This window comes from Pan troglodytes, chromosome 2, assembly GCF_028858775.2.
Source record: "Pan troglodytes isolate AG18354 chromosome 2, NHGRI_mPanTro3-v2.0_pri, whole genome shotgun sequence".
In the NCBI taxonomy this organism is placed as follows: domain Eukaryota; kingdom Metazoa; phylum Chordata; class Mammalia; order Primates; family Hominidae; genus Pan; species Pan troglodytes.
Genome location: NC_086015.1, coordinates 178560947 through 178587219, shown reverse-complemented (window position 1 = coordinate 178587219; position 26273 = coordinate 178560947). Strand labels below are relative to the sequence as shown.

At 34.0% G+C, this 26273-nt stretch overlaps 1 protein-coding gene and 1 pseudogene across 9 annotated transcripts in view; one reads left to right on the top strand and one right to left on the bottom strand.

Annotated features, from left to right (window-relative positions):
* The window catches only part of NAALADL2 (N-acetylated alpha-linked acidic dipeptidase like 2), a 1368615-nt gene that overhangs the window by 393403 nt on the left and 948939 nt on the right, over positions 1-26273 (bottom strand). The window lies entirely within an intron of this gene.
* LOC112208735 (U6 spliceosomal RNA) lies at positions 14346-14443 on the top strand (annotated as a pseudogene).

Below are 26273 nucleotides of genomic sequence, written 5' to 3'. Positions count from 1 at the left end.
TCAAATGGACACAGTCATATTCTGCCCCCTTCATCCATCCCTTTTCTTTGTTACAAAATGAAATTTCTTCACATGAATCACTCTCTATGATTACAAGCATTTCTCCTTCTTGTTTGCTTATTCAACTCCTCCCTTATACAATTTTATTACAAGTTGGAGGTCTCCCAATTCTGTGTCTTAAGCCCTCATTACATTTGACTTCATTTTTCCCCCATAACAACTCCTCCACACCCAGGCCTTCAATTCGAACATCAATAGAGTTGACTCAAATTTTTACCCCCAGTCCGCACTCTTCTCTGAAAATCAGACCAGTATTTCTAACATACATACTACTTAATCCCTCTTCCTGAATTTTTGCAGGTATCGCACTGTGTTGCGAATGTAAATTAAGAGCATAATTCAAAGCTGCTCTACTTCCTGCAGTTCCTCTTAATGCAATGTTCTTTCAATTCACCTATTTTTGCATGCAGAAACTAGTAAATTATAGGCCACCTCCTCTGTACAGTTTAATAGAGAACACTGCTGCCCCTTCCTGATACTTATCTGTTGATTCCACTCATGTGGTTTAAATCTTTACTGCTACCTCTCTATTCTAAGACTATAATCACTCTCGTCCAGAGCTTATTGACACACTCTTTCATTGCCCTCACTAGATCTGTTCTTTTGCCCGTCTAATAGTCCTATAACACCGCATCCAAAAGGACTTTATGAAACATAAATATGATCGCTGTAACATTTCAGTGGCTTCTTATTGTGATGTCTGTCCCATTACCTTCACCCTCAGTTCTATCTTACATCCTGCTCTCCTTTACTCTTTGCAAAAAAGAGGGTGTCTGTCCACTTTTTCACGTTTGTTCTTTCACAGCATCGTAACCTATGCCGCTCACTGTAAATCTGAACCACCTGCCGAGTTCTCTAAGCTAAGGCATACTTATGCCTCAGATAATTGTTTATTACTCTCTCAGGAGAGTCGTCCCTGACTTTGACTTCCCATAAAAGTCTAGGTTGGGCTACCAGCTACATGTGCTTACTGTATCATGTAAATATGTTAAAATTCAACATTTTTATGAAATTATTTAAGTGGCCATTTTTTTTCCTCTAGACTAGAAGCTCTGTAAGAGCAAGGATGTTGGGTATTTTTGCTCACGTTTCCCAGTGCTTTAACAGAATGCCTGGCATGAGTAAGTCCTCCATAAACATCTGTGGAATAAATCAGTAGGTGAGTGTAGGAGAAGAAGATCTGTTTCCTGAATTTTTCTTTGGAGTTCTTGGTTCTACATCAATTAGTGTTCATACAGAGCTTCTCTGTGGGTTACAACTCAACCATCTGGAATCTTTTTAAATGAAACTTAAGAGATCATTTCAAAAGATAAACAACTTTTAAGATATGTTTCTATTAAAATAGTGTATGTACATAGTTTCAAAAGAAGACTATAGTTAAGCTTATGATAAAAAGTAATCAATTACACGTTCTTCCTCTTGGACCCCAAGCCCATTTCCCAAAGGCACTGTCTTTAACTATGTCCACATTTAATGCTTTTGGTAATTACTTTTATAGCACTATTTCTAGATTTATGAATTATTTAGACAATATAAATTTATTTCCTGATATACAAAATGAGATTTTAATTTAGGCTATTCTTTCCTATCTCTTTCCAAAGCTTAATCTTTATAGAATTATGTTTGGTTATTTAGTCACTTGTCTTTCTACTTTTAAAAAATATCTGCTTCTTTAACTTCATTAACCTTCCATATTTCAGCAATATCCCCTGATTCTTCCCTTTGAATGATGAATTTTACTTTTAAAACTTTGGACTTTGTGATTTTACTCTAATATTTTGCACTTTCCTCATAAAGGTTATATTAACAAATGCATAATCTAATTATGTCAGTGTTCTTTCTCTAAGTTTATACATCATTAAATATGTCTAAAACAAGAAAAAATTGCTCTGAAAGTAAAATAGTTAACATGTTATACATATCTACTTTTTTTAATAACTGAAAAATGTTGAACTACCTAAATTAATGAATTTGCAAGTCATCTAAAATAATTTGGTAAGTTCTTGGGAGGGAGATTGGAAAAAAAAATGTTTTCCTTCTGTTTGTTTAAATAACATAAATTACACCTAGATTTCTTGTAATCTTATACTTATATATATTATTTCAAGTAATTTATAATAAGGTCTACCTGAATTTAAATTTAACATACATATAGAATTTTCACAGGCAAGGTGAGTCAACAATATGGGTAAGATTCACTCATCATAAGTTATTGATAAATATTACTCAAAATGATGACTACATATTTTTAGAAGTAAAAATGGAATACAGTCACAAATCAATGACATCCTGGACAACTTTTGCAAGAAGCAGGTAGGCACTTAGCTCAATTAACATATTTATTTTCTTTCTTTTTTTTAAAGTAACAAGTAAAAAAGAGAATCTCTAATGACTTTTAGAAATTTCTCCATGCCCACAACTATAGAGTTTATGGTTTAATAAGATTATGTTTTTAAAATAAAACATATAAGGTTGATATTCAGAATACATAGAAAAGGAAACATCTAGAGTTCATGTGGAAAAGAAAAATCTCCATGTGTAAAAAAGTCATTTAAGAAAATAGAATAGTGGCTATATACATTTTAAAGTAGGAAATGTAATATAAACTAGATGGAAAATTAAGTTGAGTTGGACAAAGACATGTGGGTATAGTGTAAAAAACTAAATAAAACCCAAGAAAATGAATGAGGCTTAGTCATAGTTTATGAATAAGTCTACTAAGATTCTATTAAAAACTCAGCAATCCATTCACTTCAATTTTCTCAACTTTTTCATCTATTTGACTACCTATTCCATCATGTGATTGTTTACTGCCAATACAAAATGTCCTTTAACAGTAATTCATTCAAATAAGAGAAAAAAAAAGAATAGAAGCACATTTTAGGATTTTGATAATGACAATACAAGGTCATTAAAGAGATGATAACATGTTTATGCCCCTCAGAATAAACAAGACCAATCTATTTTACCATAACACAGTCTTTATGATTATTCAAAACACATCATCGCAGTATTCATTCTGAAACATCATATACAATCTCAGTTTCTTTATTCTTTTGAAATTTTATCAGGTGCTCCAAGTGTAAACTGGATTCTTTATTATTTCAAAGGCAAGTGTCAAAGAAAACGGTCATTCCAAAGCAGTAAGAATGCTATCCTCGTTATGAGATATTAAATATTTGTTAGTTTTTATATATGTTTAAATTTTTAAATTTCTTTTTAATTCACTCATAATAATTGTATATATTTATGGGATACAAAATAATGTTTTGATTTTTGTTGTGCATTGTAGAAGAATTAAATCAAGCTAATTAACATATTCATCACCTCACTAACTTTTTTTGTCCAGTGAGAACATTAAAAATCTACTCTTTTATCAATTTTGAAATATACAATGCATTGCTATTAACTGCAGTCATCATGCAGAGCAATAGATCACCAAAACTGAGTTTTCTCCTATAAATAAAATTTTGTTCTCTTTGATCAACATGTTCCCTCTTCTCATTCCTTCCCCTTTCCCCTGTTTCTGTTAACCACTTCTTACTCTGTTTCTATGAGATCGACTTTTTAAGATTCCATAATGAAATCATAAAGTATTTGTCTTTGTGAGAAAAAGTTACAAATTAGATTTTATTAAAATAATGTTCAATGACCAAATCACCACCAAGTAAATTAAAACTATTGGCAGACCATTACAAAAATATCATCTTATAATAAGAAGTTTCTAATATACCTTTTTAAGATTCCCATTAGAGTACTAAAAACTAGGTTAGACAACCTGTTACTAAGCTGTAACGATAAGACTGATGGAACTTAATCGTGAAATCAATTAGAGGTTCACTATAGCTTATTGGCAGAAAATAAAACAAACCGATTTACCCAGTTTCATGCATCCTGATTTAGAAATATAATCGATAGCATCCAGAAACCATTCCTCAATTGCATGTCTCTGACTACTGCAGTCCGAAGCCAGTGGAGTGCCTTTCTCACTTTCTCCCTCTAGTGCTAAGTATCTCTTTTTCTATATTTATTTGCAGAAAATATTTCCTAGAAAATGAGTGAATGAAAGGAAGGGTAAATCACATTGCATTATAGAAATGTATTTTTCCCTGGGTAGTAGTAGGGAAACATCATGAAGGTAATACATATTGAGGTTTGTAATGTAGAAGTATATATAAAACATATAGAGTGCTTTGCTTTCCCTGAGATCAGATTATGTTAAAACTAAGTACATGGAATATAAGCAGATTCTTCTTTAAAATGAACCCAGCCACATTCTATGAATGTCTGATACGTGCTAAGAATGTGAATGTCAACTGGGCATCAACCACCTATCAACCATATAATATAGCTTTGTTTCAGAATAAGCAAATTAGAGAAAAAATGATTTATCATGGAAATCAGAAGAAAATTTCAGATAACTAGTTGAAACTTTTATTATTATTTTTTTTTTTCAAATGGAGTCTTGTTCTGTCTCCCAGGTTGGAGTGCAGTGGTGTGATCTTGGCTCACTGCAACCTCTGCCTCCTGGGTTCAAGCGATTCTCCTGCCTCAGCCTCACAAGTAGTTGGGATTACAGGTGCATGCCACTACACCTGGCTAATTTTTTTCTATTTTTAGTAGAGACGGGGTTTCACCATGTTAGCCAGGCTGGTCTTGAACTCCTGATCTCTGATGATCCGCCCACCTCAGCCTCCCAAAGTGCTGGGATTACAGGCGTGAGCCACAGCGCCCGGCAGACACTTTTAATAAAATGCAAAAATCTATGATTTTTATTTGAATAAAACTGAACCAGGAAGCCATAACAAAAGAATGAAAAAAAATGCACAAAATGTGAAGGAAGTGGATGGGATAACAAGTGGAAAATAGTCTCAAAAGGCAATAGGAAATAAACTTCAAAAATTAAAGACAAAGGAGCCAACACAAGGAAAGGTTTGATGGTATATATACAGGATAGAAAATGGAGTACAGTCCCACCATTTATGTAATAAGTAGTATTATGTAACCAGTATTATATCTTTATGTAACCATATCATTTTCAAAAAGGGTAATAAACACATATTTATAATAATGATATTAACACTGATATACTTTGCTGAAATAAACAGTAATGAGAAATTTTACCTTATTCAAACCTACTGCAAGACTAAAGTTATTTAAGCAGCCACTTAGGCAGTCCCACCTTTTTAATGGATAGAAGGAAAATTCATTTCACATTATCAGTTTCCCCTAAATTAATCTCTAACTTCACAGAGTTCTAAAAATGTTGTGTCTTAGTCAGGAGTGACAGTACTCAAATAAGGATACTCTACCCAATGGTTACGTAGCTGTATTTAAACCCAAGTTTGGATAATTGTCTTTAACAAGTTAAATCCAAAGTTTAAAGCTAAAAATTACAAATTGCTGAATAATTTTCTTCCTGCCCAACTCTCTGACCTAATTTCACATCACCGTCTTTCTCATTCACTCCATTGTCATTTTGCAGCTATTACCTTGGTTTACTTTCTTCCTAGTAGTAATCATGACCGGAAATTATGATATTATTTGTTTAAGTGTTAGTATCTGTACTGCAACACCGGCTATAAACTCCATGAGGGTAAGCACCTTGTCTGTCCTATTCATTACCAAATCATCAGCAATTACTATGTTCCCCGCACTTCTAGCACTGCCTGGACCTTAGCCGGTGCTCAATACATAAATAAATGTGAATAAAAAAAGAAATATGCAAGTAATCTCTAGAATCAAGAATAAAAAATGAAATAATTTTTACCACAGTATTCATGTTGAAAATCACTAAGAAAATATTAAAACGAAGTTAATTACAGCATAGTACTTAACCTCGTAGGATTATTGGCAGATTAAATGAGACAATGCTCACAAACAATGAAACACAAGGCCTGACAGCCAGGAACATAGAAGGTGTTCAAGAAAAGTTCTTTTCATTCATTGTTCATTGTTATTTCTCCAGCAAAATGTGTGTAAAGAAATTATTAAGTCACCAGGATTGACAAATTTTAATGTGTGCCAAATATATTGAAAGAAAATATATTAGAAAGAAAATATCAAGACATTTAATTATGCATAAGAAATTATCAAAAGAAACTCTGCAAAGTTTTTAAATAACAATAATTTATGGAAAAGTTTCATATTTAAAAAAAAATTATCATATATAAACCTTAAGTTCATCTCAGTAACATTAAAACTTTGTGCATATTTACTAATGTTCAAAAGAGTTAAATTATTCTTACATATCCTCCTCAAAATGAGCTTACTAAAGTATACATGGCACTTTCATGTATCTACTTGAACACTGCCACGATCATTATTTATTATGTTGAATGATAAGAGGGTCTTATAAAAATAACTTACAGAGATAAAATTATAAATTAAATGCAGGTAATTATCAAAGCAAAATCTTCTAATTAACTTTATGTTTAAAAGATGTTTAAAGTTGCATTTTAAATCTTGAAGAACACTACTTCTATTGTTAATATAGACATGTGCAGCTTAAAATGAATCAAAATCTATATATTCATGAGTTACAATGAATTAAGCCCCACAGGATAAAGTTGGATTTAGGTGATTGTACAGATTGTACTATTAAGTAATAAGTTTTTGTGAAAATCCATTTCTATTTCAAGTCATCTAATTTGCCTAGTGAAATTATAAAAAAGATAATAAAATTAAAATATTTTCCTGGAAACATATTTCATTCAAATACAACTGCAAGTGATGAATTGCTAGCCTCAGTAAATATAATGTTCCCAGAAATGTGTGTTGCCAAAGTAATTTATCCCACCACATGGATAGTAGTAAAGTGCTGATGGTCCTTGATATATGAGCTCAACTTGTACATGGTTCAGATGCAGCTTTAATGAAATTCCATTTAGAACTGTAACCATAGATATTCTCAGCAGTTTACAAAAGCAGGGAAAAAGGACTTTACATTTTTCTATGTGTCATAGCTACTGCTAGTATTTCCATATTAAAGGTTTCATGCGACTTAGTAAGAATTTAAATCTAGTTATTGTGTTACAGGTACAGTTACTAGTAGATCATGTGTAACTTCAGTCAACATATACCTTCTCTGACTCTCTACATTGCATTGCTTTGGATATGTATGCTCTTGTTTGGAGGACACTTAGACTCACACGGCTTTTGCAACTGATCTTCCTTCAGAAGTTGTGGCTATTTGACGTTCAGGAATACAGATGGATAACAGTTATTTGGTGATTATAGGGCACTTTCATTAGCAAATTATTATATTCTGTAGGCAGAAAATCATAGGTAGAAGCACATTTAGAGAAAATCTAATGTTATTTCCTGAAGACCTGGGAGGTCATGCTATTTATCTAGGATTGCACAATGAGTTTCTGGCAGAACTGATGAGGATCAGAATCCAGGCATTCTGGCTCCAAAGCAAGTACTTGCTGTTTCCACTACATTGTGTTACTTCAGATATTGCCAGAAAGTGGATCATAGATAACTGTGAGAAACTGTGGCTTTATATAATTCAGCTTGGGGCTCAGAAACTAAACCAAGATGTTTTAATATATGCCATCTATGTCCCCCAAATATTTTGAGTATGTATAATAAAATGCATACAAACAAGCTGGAGAGAGCCTGTATTTTGTAAAACTATAGGCTCTTTTCTCATACTACTATTCCCAAGACCTGGAAGAAAGCTGTGAACATGTTTAACACTTTATAAATATTTGTTTTATAAACAAATACATGAAGTTTATATATTAATGAACTCATAGGATGTGGCATCTAATGCTGATTCAGTTCTAATGCTGTGCGAGTTTAGAAATTCTGCACAACCAAATCTTTGCGGCAGCCAATGTTTCTTAAGTAATGTCAATGATGTCTAATGAGTTCCTTAAAAATTATTCTTCTCTACCAAACTTAATGAAAGATAAGGCAAAAATAAATATATCTATCAAAGTTTGTGATTTGAGTAGACATTTCTTACTTTATTATTGTCAAAATAACTCAAATTTGTCATTATTTTCCTTTTAACTATATGAATGACTCTGGAATTTTAGACAATGCCTATTGACTAGTAAAATAAAGTGGGCGGAAAACAGAAAAAAATTATACGACATTCCTTTACTGAGCTATCTATTTTAGTACCAAGGCTTTAATGCTGTTATTTGGCTTTATGTTGGCATATCCACCTGGTACCCATTCAAAGGACTAAATGAATACCCACACCATATTGATCTGACATTTTGTAGCAACCAAATAAAAGCATCTCTTAGACATCTACAAAACAAATGGTTAATCTACTTCCAAGGGAAAATTCACTTCTGTATACCTCTACTGCACAGCTTCAAAAAATAAAAAAAGACTCTGAAATTGTGAAAGGTCTAATAAAGTTCAGACAGGAGGGAGAGCTGGGGAATAGACACAAAAATAAGAGTGAAAACAAAGCAAAAAAGAAAAGGAAGGTGAAAAATATCTCACAGGAAGCCCTCTGAGGGAAGTAACTCACACCAAACCTTTGCTTATCCTTCTCACATTCAGCATTCTGAGGACACACACACATCCCCAAACAAAATAAAACAAACAAAAAATAAAGCTCAAATCAGAAACTGGCACGCGCGGTAACTCCAGAAGCGTGAGTTCATTCGTTTTGTTCATTTCAAAAATATTTATGAAGAATTTAAAAGTGTCAAAATAGAATTTAAAAATTCAAGAGGTGTGAATATGACCTCGCCCTTCTCTCGGAGAGCTCACAGACAAGTAGAATCAACCGATCATTTACAGCATAGTGCTAAGTCTGGTCAAAGAAGGAATGCATAGGCTGTTGTGGTGGGCACAGAGAGGGAGCCAATTTATTCAGAGCTGGAGGAGGAGAGGGAGTGTATTACAAAGGGTTTCCCAGAAGATACTAAAATCCAGTTCTGAAGGAATGACCATTAGCTGGTATAAACTTCATAGATAGTGGGGATGACACGTTGGAAAGGCTCTGAAGAGAGAAACAGGATGACATCTATGGAGACTACAAATACTTAGTATAGTATAGCTGGAAAAATTATATACACCTGTTTATATAATTATAGATTATATTAAAATAGATGAGGCTGGAGGTAAGCAAGACTCAGATAAAAAGGACTCTATTCACTAACTTATATTTGTGTATTATAGTAAGCAGTAGGGAGCCATTGAAAGAACTGAATCATTTGCAATGATCACTCTAAAAGCAATTTTAGAAAGGATTGAAGGAGACCCCGTTATGAGGCAAGAAGAAGCATCAGTCTGCTTGGCCCAAAGAATTGCTTTGGAGTAATCAGCTCATATTTGTGATGTTAAATGTGATTGCTTTCTATTAAAAGTAATCATCTGTCACATTAAATTAACTGTCAATTTGCTTTTTATTGACTTTATAGTTTTGTTTGTATTGAATGTGTAAATTACAATTTGTTTTATGTTTTCAAACTGGTTCCCATTCAGTGCCCCATAATACACATACCTGGTCATTAAAGATTAATTGTACCTGAAAAATTTAAATTTATTAAGAAATATTTTCCATCAACCTATTAATTCATATCAATCTAGTACCATGATTATAAGTGTCTAGAGAGATGAAAGTTAGATAGATTTGAATGAGAAAGAGAAGATATAAGTGCCTTAGGAAGTCACTCCATGAAGTTAATCTCAACTAGGCTTTAACATCTCCTGCCACCAAAATAACCTACATTATCAAATAATGCTCCTTAAATACTCATGATCGTCTACTGGACTTTTATGCTTAAATGGAAGGAGCTTCACCGAGAAATAGCGATGTATTTCACTCCAGGTAAAATCAGTTGTGTCTCAGACTGAAAAATAGGCATACATATAATAAATACAGTCATGCACTGCATAAAAATGTTTTGGTCAATGGCAGACCACATATATGATGGTGGTCTCATAGTGCACATTTTCTGTGTTCAGCTGTTTAGACACACAAATACTTCCCACTGCGTTACAATTTCCTATAATGTTCAGTACAGTAACATGTCTTACAGGTACAGGTTTGTAGCCTAGGAGCAATAGGCTATACCTATAGCCCTGGTGTGTGTTAGGCTATATAATCTGGGTTTGTGTAAGTACACTCTCTGATAGGTACACAATGACTAAATTACCTAAGGATTACCTCAGAACATATCCCTGCCTTTAAGTGACACTTGATTGTATGTACATAAATATACACACATTCCATTCAAAATATAAATCCTTTGACTTTTTTTAATTGTGATGATTTTGAAAAATTCTAACATTTTGAGTAAGAGTTAAAAGAAACCACCCATGTACTAGTAAATGTCTCTGACTAGGGCAGGATTGTTCCATAATTCAAAGCAAAACTTTCCATCTTTTTCATAATATGTATAGAAAACAATAATATTTGCACACTGGAGTACACAGATGTGGCTGTTAATGGCTGTAAATAACAGCCCAGGATTTCTGGTATCTTCAACCCCACCTGGCCTTCTCAAGGTTGAGGAATCAATAACTTCTATGTACCTGTACCTGTTTTGACCTACTGGTGTGTATTCCAGTTGGAAAGCTCTGGCTTAAAGAAGATTCAAGAGCTGAGAAAGAAGCCTTTGCTAGAAAGCCGCTAACTTTAGAGAAAGAATTAACTTGCTGCATAAAGGCTGATTGGCTTGTCTATCTTTAAATTAATAAAACTGTACATACCTTTAGCAGATGGGTCAAGCATTGAAATGGTAATACGTGCTAATTCAAATACCAACTTCTTGATTGATAATAGCTGCTTGGAGAGTTCTGTTGGGAGACACTCTAAGGCTTTTTCTAGGCCCAGTTGAAAATAATGCTGGATTGATGAATGTCATTTATGATAGTTACAGTAGGGAAGAGTGGCATTATTAACTGACCCAGACCATAAGGTTGATTGTACAACATAAAATATATACTCTGCAACCCTTTCTTTAAACATATTTTAAGAATTGAACCTTAAGCTTTATATCCTAGGTTTGTTTTATTGTTTTGGGTTATAAATAATCCAGCTGACAAACCCACCTTAATCCTTTGTTGTAGTTCATTTTGCTTGACTCAATGCTTTCAATGTAGGTGCTTATTTTTATTGTTTTGTCTCTTCTTACTGATCTTGTAATATGTAGCTTATTTTATTCCCATTTATCTTTCACTTTTCAGTAGAGATTAAGAAATGGCCTCAAAGAAGGACACAGACAAACATGGTCCTGGTTCTAGAGGAAGCTAAATGTGTTCACTTTTCCTGTGAGCTTTACACAGGAGTTTCTGCAACATAAAAGAGATCACAAGGCCAGTACTGATGAAGCCCTTGATCTTGTGCTTGTTACCTGGGAAAGACTGACAGTAATACCTTAAAAATCATTGTCTCTGTGACTTAGGAGAAACAGGGCAAATTATCCTAGCATGAAATATAGCCCAAGAATATTGTGGAAATAACGCAGATTGATTTTTTTTCTCTTTTCTGAATTCACATCTGTATCCCTCTTTCAGATATTTATTGACTGCTCAGTTCAGTCCCTTTTCATATAGAGAATAAGGGTATATTTCATTTGTTCAAAACTACAAAAATAATCATACCTCTTATCTTTCAAATAAAAATCAACTTTGCTCTCAACATGTTTGATGTCTGGAACATATCAATTAATATCTTCACTTTAGAGATTCATTACATAAAATGTTGGAATCTATGCTATAGCATTACCATAAAGAGTTGGATTAAATAGGAAAATGAACAGATACACCAAAAGGAAAGTGGGCAAGACATAAACGTCAGAGGTGTTTGAACTGGAGCAACTGCATCTTCAACAGGAGCCAGGTAAAATAAGGCTAAGACCTACTGGGCTGCATTCCCAGACTTAGAATTCCTAAAACATTCTAAGTCACAGGGTGAGAGAGGAGGTCGGCAAAAGATACAGGTCATAAAGACCTTGCTGACAAAACAGGTTGCAGTAAAGAAGCCGGCCAAAACCCACCAAAACCAAGATGGTGATGAGAGTGATCTCTGGTCATCCTCACTGCTACGCTCCCGCCAGCACCATGACAGTTTACAAATGCCATGGCAACATCAGGAAGTTACACTTTATGGTCTAAAAAGGGAGGCATGAATAATCCACCCCTTGTTTAGCATATCATCAAGAAATAACCATAAAAATGGTCAACCAGCAGCCCACAGGGCTGATCTGTCTATGGAGTAGCTACTCTTTTATTCCTTTATTTTCCTAATAAACTGGCACAAATGAGGCTGGGACTTGCTGGGCTGCATTCCCAGAAAGTTAGGTATTCCTAGCCTCTACATGCTTCAGGTTAAGGGAACAGATGGATGATGTTTACTAAACAGACCCAGACTTGGGAGTGTCCTGATATCCCAATAACTTGAGAACAAAGGCATTCCTAATTTTGCTTTAAAGTCAGTAATATTAATTCTTGCAAAATATAGTAATTAAGAAAATTAATCCTTTATCACAAACCCTTGTAGCAGAGCACATCTCCTCATGATCTTTTTCTTTTTAACTTAGGTAAAATAAAGTACCTAGGTTAAAAAAAAAGTATTCTATTTTTTTTATTTTTTATTTTTTTAACTAGGTTAAAAAAATTGTACCTAGGGTGGACACATTCCTCTTACTGTCGAGAATGCTGTACTCTGTTTATGGAGTAGCTGTTCTTTCATCATTTTACTTTCTTAATAAACTTGCTTTTGCTTTGCACTGTTGACTCACCCTTAATTCTTTCTTGCGCAAGATCCAAGAACCCTCTCTTGGGGTCTGGATCGGGACCCCTATCCTGTAAGATAAATAGTGTATTCATACAACAATAAATAAAATGACTAATAAACTTAAATGTTCTATTTGCTAGTCATCAAAGAAATGTAAATTAAAATGAAACCCATGTGGAAATGTTTAAAATAAAACAACGATGTAATTCCAGGAAACAGGCACTCTCCTCCAGGGGTATAATCTTCCTGGAGGCTAGTTTGACAATATTTATCAATACCTTTAAGTGTCATTTACAGTAGTTCAACTCAGCAGTTCCTTTTCTGAAAAGATATCCTAAGAAAAATTTCTGCAAAAACTTCCTTATAGTTGTTTTTAGTGGTCTCTCTAAGAGTAACTTAGCCCTAAAGCACGTAACAGAGTTTGAAAACAATACAATGAGAACCATACAGTGTTTTCATCATGTGGATACAGATTAGCAGAGGAGGGGAATTAGAAGATTTTAAAGGACCGGGGCAATACGTGCTTGCAAAGGATGGAAAAAAAAAACAAAACAAAAACAAAAGTAACAGAAGCATCACTAATTAAGAATGAAAGTTTCCTGGATGTCAGCTTCAAATCCTGCTGAGGGTCAAGTCTGGGGCTGTCTTTTTACTTCCTTCTGTGTCTCTAATTAATTAGTGTCTTTCTCTTGTTCTTTCACCAGGAAATCTAACTTGCATGCACAAAAAAATCATCCTTGGCTTTGTCAATGTCCCTGCTAAACAAGCATGATGGGTTACACACTTCCCTTCACTCCAACTGAACAAAAACTTTCTCACTGAAATATTTAACAAGAAAAGTAATAGTTTTGTTTGTTCATTAGTTTTGTTTGTTTGTTTGTTTTGGGGGCACAATACCTTAAAGAATATCCAATTCAACACTTCAATTTTGTAAATGAAGAGATAAGACTAAAACAATAAACTGGCTTTACTGTGTTAATAACATGGCAGGGATTACAACCTGGGTGGTTAGGGAAACTCTTAGCCCAATTCCCCTATAAAGCAAAAAGGCCCCTAATCTTCACCAGAAAATTAATGCATCACTTCTCTCGAGGGCTATGAAACTGTAAACAGTAAGTTGTAAACTGTTTTCCAAGATACTTACATAAGCCACATGAAGATATGTGTGCATTTGACCCAGAAACTTGAAGTGCATATATTACAACAAATAAAACATGGTGTACCCACAGAATTCTCAGGAGAATCTTTCTATCCAGAAATCACACTTGCTTCATGTTTTAATGTTGCTGTTAGAGAATAAGAAGGGACTTGTCCAGCTCACTGAACCTGCTTTCAACAAGATAACAGAATTATAACTGGATGTCACTGCTGCTCAGCCTTCCTGTCCCTAGGGGAATTCAGTGGGCTCAGAAATAAACATTCACCCCACGAAGCTGTGACCTTATTGTGCCCTCTATGTTTGGCTATGGATTGTGGGCAAATCCCTCTGTTATACCTGTGCCCCACTTCACTCCCTTGCATACCTCAAAAAAAAAATTTAGAACTGTTTAGAAATGGTGGGAATTGCTTGCTTTGGTAGCACATGTACTATAATTGGAATGATACAGAGAAGATTAGCATGGCCTCTGTGAAAGGATGACATGCAAATTTGTGAAGCATATTTTTAAAAAAATGTGTAAAATAATAACAACTAAAAAAATTGTGGCAATAAAAGCATCTCATTAACAGGAGGTTGAAACTAAATTCTCAAGTGGGCAATATAGACAAATAGGTGTTGTTGTTGTTGTTGTTGTTGTTGTTTCCATGGAACGGCAATCACACTGTTAATGACTCCATAATATGAAAATGCCACTAAGTATCAAGGCACTATAATATATATTTTTAAATGTAAAATAGGTCTCAAATTCAGTAAGCAAGTGTATTAGTCTGTCCTCACACTGCTAAAAAAGACATCCAAGACTGGGTAATTTATAAAGAAAAGAGGTTTAATTGACTCACAGTTCTGCAGGGTTGGGGAGGCCTCAGGAAACTTATAATAATGGCAGAAGGGGAAGCAAACATGTCCTTCTTCACATGGAAGCAGCAAGGAGAAGCACAGAGTGAAGGTGGTGGGGGAAGCTCCTTATAAAACCATTAGATCTTGTGAGAACTCACTCAGTGACAAGAACAGCATGGACATAACCATCCCCATGATTGAATTACCTCCCACCATGTCCCTCCCACAACACGTGGGTTTATGGGAACTACAATTCAAGATGAGATTTGGTTGGGGACACAGCCAAACCATGTCAGTAAGTATAACCAAAGACCTAGATTTCTGGCTTCTCTAGTGCATGATGACAGTTGCTTTGGGACTTAATGCAAGGAAAAAAAAATCCATTTGGTTATGTGTGCTTCAATCTACTTGATCTAATAACTGTAGGTCCCAGTGGAAATTCACACTGTGGATGTATTATCCAGAAGAAAAGAAGTTAATAAAATATTAGTGATGTACCTCTCAATAACAAATGTATTCAACATTACTTATCAAATATTGATCATATTAAAAATCTTGGCATTTTGTAGCAAGATTGCAATACCTATGTTATATAAATCCACTAAGAATAAGAAATCAGACTCTGAAATGCTTGCTAAATTAAAGTTCTACAAATGGCATTATGAGGTAAAATTTTGTACATAGAAAGCGATTGAATTAAAGAAATCAAACTCTGAAATGCTTGCTAAATTAAAGTCCTACAAATGGCATTATGAGGTAAAATTTGGTATATAGAAAGTGAATAAATTAAACCAATATCTTTAAAATAAAAGAATTTACTATAAAATATTAGCTCAGGTGTTCTTTTTTTGATTACATATAGCTCAAAATGTTAACTTCCAAAATGAAAGTCTGCCCTAACTCCCTATTGGAGGGTAAAAAGGTGAACTCCATTCATCCAGTTTTTTGAAAGCACCAACTTTCATGGTTTTTCTTCCTTCTCAGAAGAAGCTATTCTTGCAGGTGACAGAGGGAGAAGCATTTATCAGGAGAAACAGAAATTGTTCAATGAATGGCTTAATTGTTCCTTAGTTGAAGATGCTGACCTTCCAACTAAAGACACAACTGGCTGAAATTCATAAAGTCAAGTTAAATCAATATGACAAATATGTATCTATTTCTTACTGTGTATCAGGCAGTGGGCTAGGCTCTGGTGGAAAAGAAAGTTGGTCACAAGTTAAATTGTTAAATATGTGTACTATTGAACTCTGAAAATAAATAAACCTCTTAATCTACCTGAGCTTTATCTGAGTCTCCTCAAATTTTCAAGATTTTCATGATATGGAGAAAAAATACAAATACTTTAAACACATATTTAGAACATGCTGTTAAAAGATAAAAACCACTAGAGATATAGTATTAACCGAAATCATGCAACGTAATAATAAATATGTTGCCAGCATTTATTAAGAATTCACCATGTGCTAGATACTGGGCTAAATGCTTTATCTGATTTACCTCATTTAATCCCCATATTAGCCCTATGAGTAAAGCAATATTAAAAATATATTACACTTAAAAGTGTGTAGCAGAGAAGATTTTTTTGATCAATAATGAATGAATGAATGAATTGTCCTCATTTAAAAAAGAAGAAACTGACTTACAGGTCTGTCTTGTCACAGTCATCCAGTTAGCAACAGCTCAAACCTTAATATCATATGGTAAACACCACGGTAGAAACATACACATATTCACCTGAAAGGATAGAGAAAGGGTTTCTAACCTCAAGTGGGGAGGAGGAGAAAGTTATAAAGAAAATGAAACTTCATATTATCTCTTCCCAAATAAGGGTTACGTTCTACTTCTCAGAGAGCACGTTCATAATAATTTGCATTTATCACTCTGTGCTGATGATTTGCTCATATGGCTTCTTCCCTAATTAAACCGCTAGTCCCCTAAAGGTAGTAATATGTCTTCATCCATCTTTATCTTTTGAGAGCCTTGAATCACATCTTGTACAGTATAGGATCTGATAAAAGTTTGTTGACTGAATATATGACCCACGAGAGATAGTGCCCTTGATTAACTAATACATCAAATCAGCACTGAAAGATGGCCTCCTAGTCTTGGGAGTATTTTCTAACACTTTACTCAGAATTAACTACTTTGTGTGAAGCTCATGACTTACAAGATCATTGTATTTTGTCCTGTACGCATAAGGTCATAAGAAAATTCATCTTTCATACTATATATGATTACCTAGGAAGACGGTCATGGACTGAAAGATATTTGTCACATATATGGGTTTTATTTTATGATTTAATGGCAGGATTCCATTGCTATTCATCAACTAATAAAATTTACCCATCTATGCACAGTGAGTTGTTTATTGAATACAGCAAGATTGATTTTAGCAGTTTTGGCAGGTGAAAATTAAAACCATGCTTGCTTTGTTCCAATGCTTGGTAATAAGCAAAGTAACAAAGGAACTAGAAGAGAAGCAGTTCATATATTTCTTGAAGTCAGAGGTCAAGGATTGGTTCATACTGCCACTTCATTGCTCATAAAATACAAAATAATACAGCAAAGTTCCTCATGAGACTGGCAGCTGTTATTATTGTAGCAAGTTATATTTGAAAACAGTGACCTTTTTCAGGGATGGATAGCTGTCATTATTATCATGAGTATGCAAAGATTATACAGAAATCAGCAATTAATACTTAACAAGATTACATGAAAATGGCAAATGAAGTTTCGCCTTGATCTTTGCTGAATTAACATTCCAGGCATGTGGTCATCTTGAAATTTTAACTCACAATGATGGGTCAGTTTCCTATAGATTCAGGGCTGTTGTTGGGATCTTGCATTTCCTAAAGGAATGCATACTTAGCACATCACCTTGCCATTCCATTAGTCTATTTCAATTTGTTAATGGATAGCTACTGAGAAACTGGCTGCCCTTCTCAAGAGTATGACATTTTTGGGGAATGAATAAATCTTCAAGGCATGATAGAAAAGATGAATAACAGTGGGCTCCCCTTATCCATAGTTTAGTTTTCCTCAGACTCAGTTACCCATGATCGACTGCAATCTGAAAATATTAAATGAAAATTTCAAAAAATAAACAAATCATAAGTTTTTAATTGTACACTCTTCTGAGTAGTGTAATGAGTAGTGTAATGAAATCTTGCACTGTCCCCCACCGTCCTGCCTGGGATGTGAATGATCTCCCTGTCCAGCATTATACATATAATTCCGTATGCATTATGGACCTGCCCATTAGTCACTTAGTAGCCATCTCAGTCATCAGGTCAACTGTCTTGGTATCCCAACGCTTGTGTTCAAATCATCCTTATTTTACTTAGTAATAGGTCCAAAGCACGAAAGTAGTGATGTTGGCAATTGTGACATGCCAAAGAGAAGCAGTGTTTTTCTTAAATAAAAAGGTGAAAGTTCTCAACTTAATAAAGAAAAAAAAAATCACATGCTGAGATTGCTAAAATCGGAGGTAAGAATGAATTGTCTGTCAAATTGTGAGAAGGGAAAAAAATTGTGCTAGTTTTGCTGTTGCACCTCAGACTTGGAAAGTTACTGTCACAGTATATGATTAGTGCTTAGTAAATATGGAAAAGGCATTAGCATGAACAGAAACATGTGCTGATTGACTGTAATGGGGTTCAGTAATATCTGTGGTTTCAGGCATCCACTTGGGGTCTTGGAGCATATCCCCTGTAGATAAGGGGAGACTACTGTAGTACAATCTATGTCTGGAGGTTATCAAAAACATAAAAAACACAACTGTCAGTTTACAGATTTGTGTCTAAATCTAGTTTCTGTTTCTCAATATGTTGTGTAAAACTCAATGAATCTCAAGGTGATATATATCTTTTAAAAAAAAAATATCGGTAGTGTTTTTTAAATTGACACGTGATATTTGTACATATTTATGAGGCATATGTGATATTTTGTTACAGGAATAAAATGCAAAATTATCATGTCAGGATATTTAAGTTATCCATCACCTCCAGAATATGATCGCCTAAAGCAGAATTCCCCCCTTCAAATTATTTTAAAATATACAATACATTGTTAACTATAGTCCTCCAACTCTGCTACCAAGCATTAAAACTTACTCCTTCTATCTAACTGTATATTTGTGCCCATTAACTGGCTTTTTTTTCATCTTCTCAACCATCATTGATTTCATTTGGTCTGTTTTTGCTTTTGTAAAAAATATTAACAGCTTTCAGTGATAACCAAAGTAAAATTTATTTGTTGGAAATCCAAAGGATTTTCTTTTTCCTCAGGAATAGCAAAGAGCATATTGGCTATCTGCTTCTTGGACTTCTTCAAAAATGCCTTAGAAATTCTATCCTAATGCATTTTTCTGCAAATATATAAATTAAGGTACAGTGTATATGAGACAAATGAGGGAAATTCTACAGAAAAAAATAGCTTGTGTACTTAAAAAGGTGTCAAGATCATGAAAGATTAAAAGCATTTTTAAAAGGCTTAAATTCATCTCCAAAAAGGGGGACTGGTTGGGTTGAAGACATAGCTACCAAAGACATTTTTAGGACAATTTTCAAAGTTTGGGTATGGATAGTGTGTTGGACAAGAGCATTATATCAATATTAAGTTTTCTGATTTTGATTATTTAACTGTGGTTATGTAAATAACAGCTTTTCTCTTAGCAAATACACTCTGAAGTATTTAGGATAAAAAACTGATGTCTCTAATTTATCCTCAGGTTATTGAGATAATATACTCTCAAATAATTCAGAGAGAAAGTATGCCTGAGAGAGTGCATAGGGTGAGCACAAAATGATCTAGTAAAATAGATTCACCGCATGTTAACAACTGATTGAATCTAAGAAAAGGATATGCATTTTTGCACTATTCTTATAATTCTTCATAAACTGAAAATTATAACCTAAAAAATTATAAAAAGACAAATTTGCATAGTAGTAAAATTTTAAAAAATATGATTTCAAAGATAATCATAATAATTAGGGTAATACTTTGCATTTGTATATTAACTATTATATTAATAAAGCTTCCAAATACATGATTTGACTTTATTCCTGAAACAACTCTACAATTTTAAATGTCTTTATTCCCATTTTAAAGATGAAAAAACTTGGAAACAGAACTATTCCAGTGCCTTAGTTCAAAACATTTTGATTTGTAGTCTTTTCTGTGATAACTACACCACAAACTGTGCAAATTGCCCTCATTTAAGTCATGAGGCAAGCCTGTGGTTTGTCCTGTGCTCACTAACCAGCTGTCAAGCTGTAAGAATTTGGGTGGTTGCAGATCAGGAAGCAGCTCTGTAATTCAGAATCAATCTTCTAAGCTGTCTTGTCTCTATTTTCATAGCATGTTATTGGTTTTCATTCCAAAGTTGTGCTAGCTCTTCCTGGCATAATCGATGGTGCAGGTGCACGGTTTTAGGAAAGAAACAATGGGAAATCCTATTGGGTTGTGCTGCATTACAGATAGAAAAAGTCAATGTTAGACAAGTAGAATTGAGAAAATCATGAGGGAAATAAATTTTATTTTCATGCTTTCAAGAATTACATCTAAAAGTAGGTATTTTATTGGAAAGGTATAGGTGTTCTTTAGGGAGAGAGAGGAGGAAAGGGAGGAAGAGCTATGATTTCATATTTCCAGCATTCTTATTTCACTAGAATGTAAGATTTGTCTTCTGAATTTAGACAGATTTTTCTTTATTTTAAAATTACCTATTTCTGATTCTTCATGTGTAGCCAAATATTTGTCAGCAAATAGTGTGTTTACAAAAAAAATTTGTAGACCACAGCTTTAATGTTTCTAAGTAGTGTTCATTACACATCCAGGAAAAATAAAAGACACAACTTAAGCACTAAATATGTAAGTTTCAGTGTTATAAATGATTAGGTGATTCATTCTTTCATTGAGCAAGTATTCGTCAATTCACTGAGAAGCAGAAAAGCATGAAGGCTGAAATCATGTCATTTGGAGCCAGACTATTTGGGTTCAAATATGGGACCCTGTTTCTTAGAAACTGTGATCTTGAGAACATTTCTTAATATCTCCAAACTTCAATTTCTTCATTAGTAAAATGGAGAGAATGACTGAACCTACCTCATAGGGAGGTTGCGATGATTAAAAGTATAAATATATGTGAAACACTTAGAACAATGCTTGACACATTGTTAGCATTTAACAGATTTCGATATTATTCAAAGTGTAATCTGAGAAATATTCATTGAGCATCTAGTATAATCCAGGTAATCCACAGTAAAGCATGGGATTATGCAGTTATTTGGGGAATAAAGAAATGATTCAGAAAAAGATCCTGCCTTAGTATGTGCATTAGTTATCTATTGCCATATAACAAGTCTCCACCCTCATTTGCAAACTCAGCAGCTTAATAATAAATTCTTATTATTTTACAGTTTCTTTAGGTCAAGAATTCAATGACTTAACCTCTACCTCAGCTGAGGTCTCCTCTGAAGGCTTAATTCAAGACTATTCACTTCCAAGCTCACTCATGGTTTGCTGTCAATGTTCAGTTTCTCACAAACTATCAGACTGAGGGCCTTACTTCCCCCACTGGGTGTTTGGCTTGAGGCCTCTCTCAGTTCCTTGCTACATGAGCTTCTCCAAAGGGAAGTTCGCAATATGGCAGCTGGCTTCTCTCAGAGTGAGACAGCGAGAGATCAAGGGAGGGCCCACAGAAGGAAGCTATAGTCTCTTTGTAATCTAATATTGAAAGTGACATCCCACAATTTTTATGTATTCTAATTAGAAAGGAATCTCCATTCCAGCCCACAATCAAGGGTGGCAAGTACATTAGTGGCCTTCTAGTATAGAAGAAAAGATACAGCTAAATAATCCCAACATGAGGTATGTGGTGATAGAGAAGAGAAAGGGTTTCTCAATGAGGGAATCTCGACACGCTAAACAGAGAACCTGAGAGCATACCACTGTATTCTTTTAGGTTTGTCTACATTGGTGAGGAAAATTACTGAACATACTCTAATAATCCTTATGACTCTACTACACACCGTAAGTCTCATGTACCAGATGCTCCAAAAAGGTTCATATAAATCAAAACACACCCTGACAGAAATAGGCCTCATTGGGACATAATTGTGGGAAGAGTAACAATTATCTGGTGTTGCCTACTCAGAACAGTAGAATGTTGCTGATAAAGGTGCTACTTAGTACAGGTGCAGATTGAGGTGTACCACAATATACCACTTCAAAATATTTCTGTTTGGCATACAGATTATTTTGACTAAAGGCAATTGATGACCAGTAATATAGAAAAAGCTCTTTAGCGCCCGCTAACTGCCTGAACTAGAGTATACATTTCCTCTTTTGCAAAAGAAATTTATGTTTATAAAGGGAGTTTCTATTTATAAAAATGTCTTTTTACCAGAAAAAAAGCTACTCTTGGAGACCACTCTTACCACCCAACTGATAGCTGCATAACCACCACCACAACAAAAAACCCTTATTTACCACACATTTCCTCTCCTTCACTTCTTACAACTTGCTTCTCTCATCCCGAAGCTCAAAACCATTTTCCCCTTGTTTAGCCTAAAGATGGTATATAAGCTTCATGCATCTGGCCGCATCCTAGTGTTTTCATTTCTTTGTGAATTATGTACACGGTAGTTTCACCAGAATAGTTTCCTGAATTTACCAATTTCCTTGCTTTAAAAATTTAAACATTTGGCTTGCTGGTTATATTGAATATCTACTACCACTTCTTTCTCAATGGACTGATTTTCTACAGAATGGCCAGAGGTAATTTTGAAGAAATCTTTATATCTAATGTGCCAAATATAAAACAGTAAAATGATCATGGAATTTGAGCCCTATTTTTTGTTTTAGAGTTGTCCCCTTGCGAGGGAGCGGGGGAGTGGAAGGCACAGTATAATTTTTTTCAGCATTACCTGAACACTTTTAAATCTTGAATTAAAAGTTCCATTTTTTTCCATGTGTATATATTGGCACAAATAATTCTGGTGACAATAAATCTTATTCCTTATTCCCTGCTAACTTGAGAATTACTTAAGAATTAATGTAACCACCTCTGTTCTGCTTTTTGCATATAGTACCAAGTTTACCATGGAATCTTAAGGGTTTCATTCTGCTTTAGAATTCAATTAGTCTTTGACTTCTTGAGCTTCAGACAGATATTCTTCTAGTGTTTGTAAGAAACATTGTTCTCTCCCCTGGAGCCACTGTGTGAAGTCACAGAGTGTGATCCTGACAAGCAAAGCCTCCTCTTTGACCTGACTTCTGGAGCCAGGATTGCCCCTCTTCTAGCCTCTCCTTTTCCAAAGGGTTGACTTTACTTGTCTCAGTCCTCTCAGTTTCCAGCTTAAGGCTTAATAAATTCTAGAATTGCATTTTCAAGGTAAAATAGGAAAGATTTATTCACAGTTATCTTGTTTACACAAATGCAAAGACAGGATAAATAATTCATTTACTAATGTTTCTCCTCACTGTGGGCATTAACAATGACCTCTCCATCATAAAACACAGTAGATTAATTCAAGCAGGAAGAAAAAATCTCCACTTGAATTATTTAAGTGAAGGTTTGAACTGTGCTTATATTGATAAGATAATATTTCAATTTAACACTTAACTTATAAAGCCAGAGCAATAAATAAATAAACAAATAGAATGGGGTGAAGGTAGAGTACAGTGTTTATTCCTTCTTGGATCTAAATGTAAATTCTGCCAGGTGGCGTCGTTGCCAGTAATTAGAGAATTTAAAAATAATAAAATTTCATTGGAAAAAATCCAACCCTATATTATTTTTACTTCAATGTAAAAATGCTTTATGTAGCCTTATAAAATTCCAACTATACACTGTCTTTAATTTTAATTTTATAATTTATAATTTATAATTTTATAATTTCTGTACCATGCTTAAAATGTTGCTTACTCTAATTAGCTTATGGTCAACAGTATCTTTAATTAGAAATATTGGTAATCTGTCCCCTGAAGCATTTTATTGAGTGTGTTTATGGTTCCAGGATGATTATCTTAATGAACAGAATGATAAAAAGTACCATTAAACAGAAACAAAATAGAATACTCATCAGGGCAGAATAATTTTTTTTCTATAAAAGAACAATTTGTGCTTAAAATACAGTATTTAGAATACAGTATTAAAACTTTAGATAAGTTGATGAATGTATTTTTGAAATTCTATTAATAGTGAGTAACTGATATTATGATTTGGTTCTGACAGTTAGAGGTGGAGTCTAGGATGAAGGACACAGAGTTATAAAAAATGACCAATCCACTAAGAAATAGTTCAGATGGCATCAATAATATTGCTGAAACCAAAATTTATATGAGTAATACAGAAAAGGTACGTGAAAAAAGGACTGGCAGTCTGTGTTTAAAAAGGAATTCACTGTTGGGGATGGGGGAGAAATCAGCCTGAATTTCCCTCTCAGTACTCTTGTCAAGTGCGTACATTAAAACGGGTGGTGGTTATTTACAATCTTTAGATTTTATTTAGATGGTTGTGTTTTCATTAGCAATCTTTATCCTCTGAAATATTTGTAAGCATTTCCTATATAATTTCACTCAACATCGATTTTTGTATTTTATGGCATTGAGAAATGTATACTTACTGAAATTTTAAAGCTAGCATACATAATGTCTAGCAATGTCTACACTAAGTTTCACATGGCACCAGAAAACATTTAAACTAAGACAGGAGATATATTTGAGACTCTATATAAGTTTTTAGATAGAAAATCATGTATATTGAAAAATGTATACATCCAAAGTAAGGTGACTAGCTAGTGCCTCTACTATCAGATAGATCTTCATAATGTTTGTGCAAATAAAAAATGACCAGACTCTTCTGAATTCTCAATGTCTTCATCATACACTTACTAATCAACTCAGATATTGCACTGATTCTTGACTTTCTGGGAGGATAGGAGATCATAGTTTCCTTTTGAAATTTGGTTACAGCTATGGAAAGTCTCTCTAGAAAAATGTACATGCACATAGATAGTTACGGAGAATGGTGGATCTCCTGGAGCCATTCATAAATCCCCTAAGGAATTTAGGAAGGTTAAACAGGGAATAGCTATAATATTAACTGTCAATCAGCTTTCTAAGAATATTAGATACCTTCAAATGTAAAATGGTAATAATAATACTTTCTTCATAGAGTTGAGAATATTCTTTATGATTAGTTGTAGTGTTTGGAATAGATCCTGCATATAATAAATAGACAACACATTGTAGATTTTAGGAAAGAAATGTATTAGTGGAATTTTATTGTTCTATTTTATTTACTATCAATTTGTCAGTACTATTAGCATTCCAAAAACTGAGGAAATTCTGTTTTTAAACACAAATCACTCTTTTACTATATTCAACAAATCTTTCTCTAGTATTTTGTTTTATTCTTTTACATTACTTTTCAACTGTACACATGGTTCTGGTTTAATATTTTGAATCACCTTAGCATCACTAAATTTGAATGATTTCTTACATATTCAAAAGTAAAACAGTTCCTAAATTTATAATGATACTAAACATAAATCCATTGGGTACCTTTGGAGGTTGCTAGAGAAGTAATGTATCAATCTGAAAATGGATACAAGAGAAGTAATCAAGCACTTAACCTGACTATCCTATACCAATTGTACCACAGGAGAATTTTCTCTTTATAGAAGTATTCTCGCTAATACATGAAGAAGGAATGATAAAAATAAAACACTTTAATTTTGTAATACTCTTAAGAAATACTGTCATCTCTCTTTATCCATAGGGAATGCAATCCAAGGCCCCTAGTGGATGCCTGAAACCGCAGATAGTATTGAACACTACTGCAGTCAATTTTAACACATTTCTTGTCATGTCTTCCAACCATAAATCTAATGTCTTTCCCACTTTTAGTGCTTATCTCATATTGTGGCTGTAACTTTTGCAGTTTGAAGTACGAAGCAAAAGTAGTAAAAAAAAATTTTCCCACTTCACAGTTTGACAGATATAACACTCATTGCTTCCATAGATCTTAACAACTTTAGCATAAGTTTTTTTCTTTCTTTATTAATTGGAGAATTTTCACCTTTTCACTTTAAGGAAGCACTTTATGGCTTCTCTTTGGCATATCCAAATTGTCAGCATCATTTATCTTGCACTTTGGGACTATTACTAAGCAAAGTAAGGGTGACCTGAACACGAGCACTGGGATACCACAACAGTTGATCTGATAACAAGATGGCTACAGAGTGACTAACATACAAGTAGCATAAGACGTGCTAGACAAAGGAATGATTCACATCTCAGGCAGGACAGAGCTGGAAGGCACAGACAACACAACATTTCATTACTCTAACCAGAATGGTGGGCAATTTGAAATTTATGAAGTTTATTTCCAGAATTTTTTATTTAATATTTTTTGGACTGCCGTTGATCTGTTCTGAAACTGCAGAAAGCAATACTGGGGATAAGGGTGGACTACTGTAATGAATCCAGGCA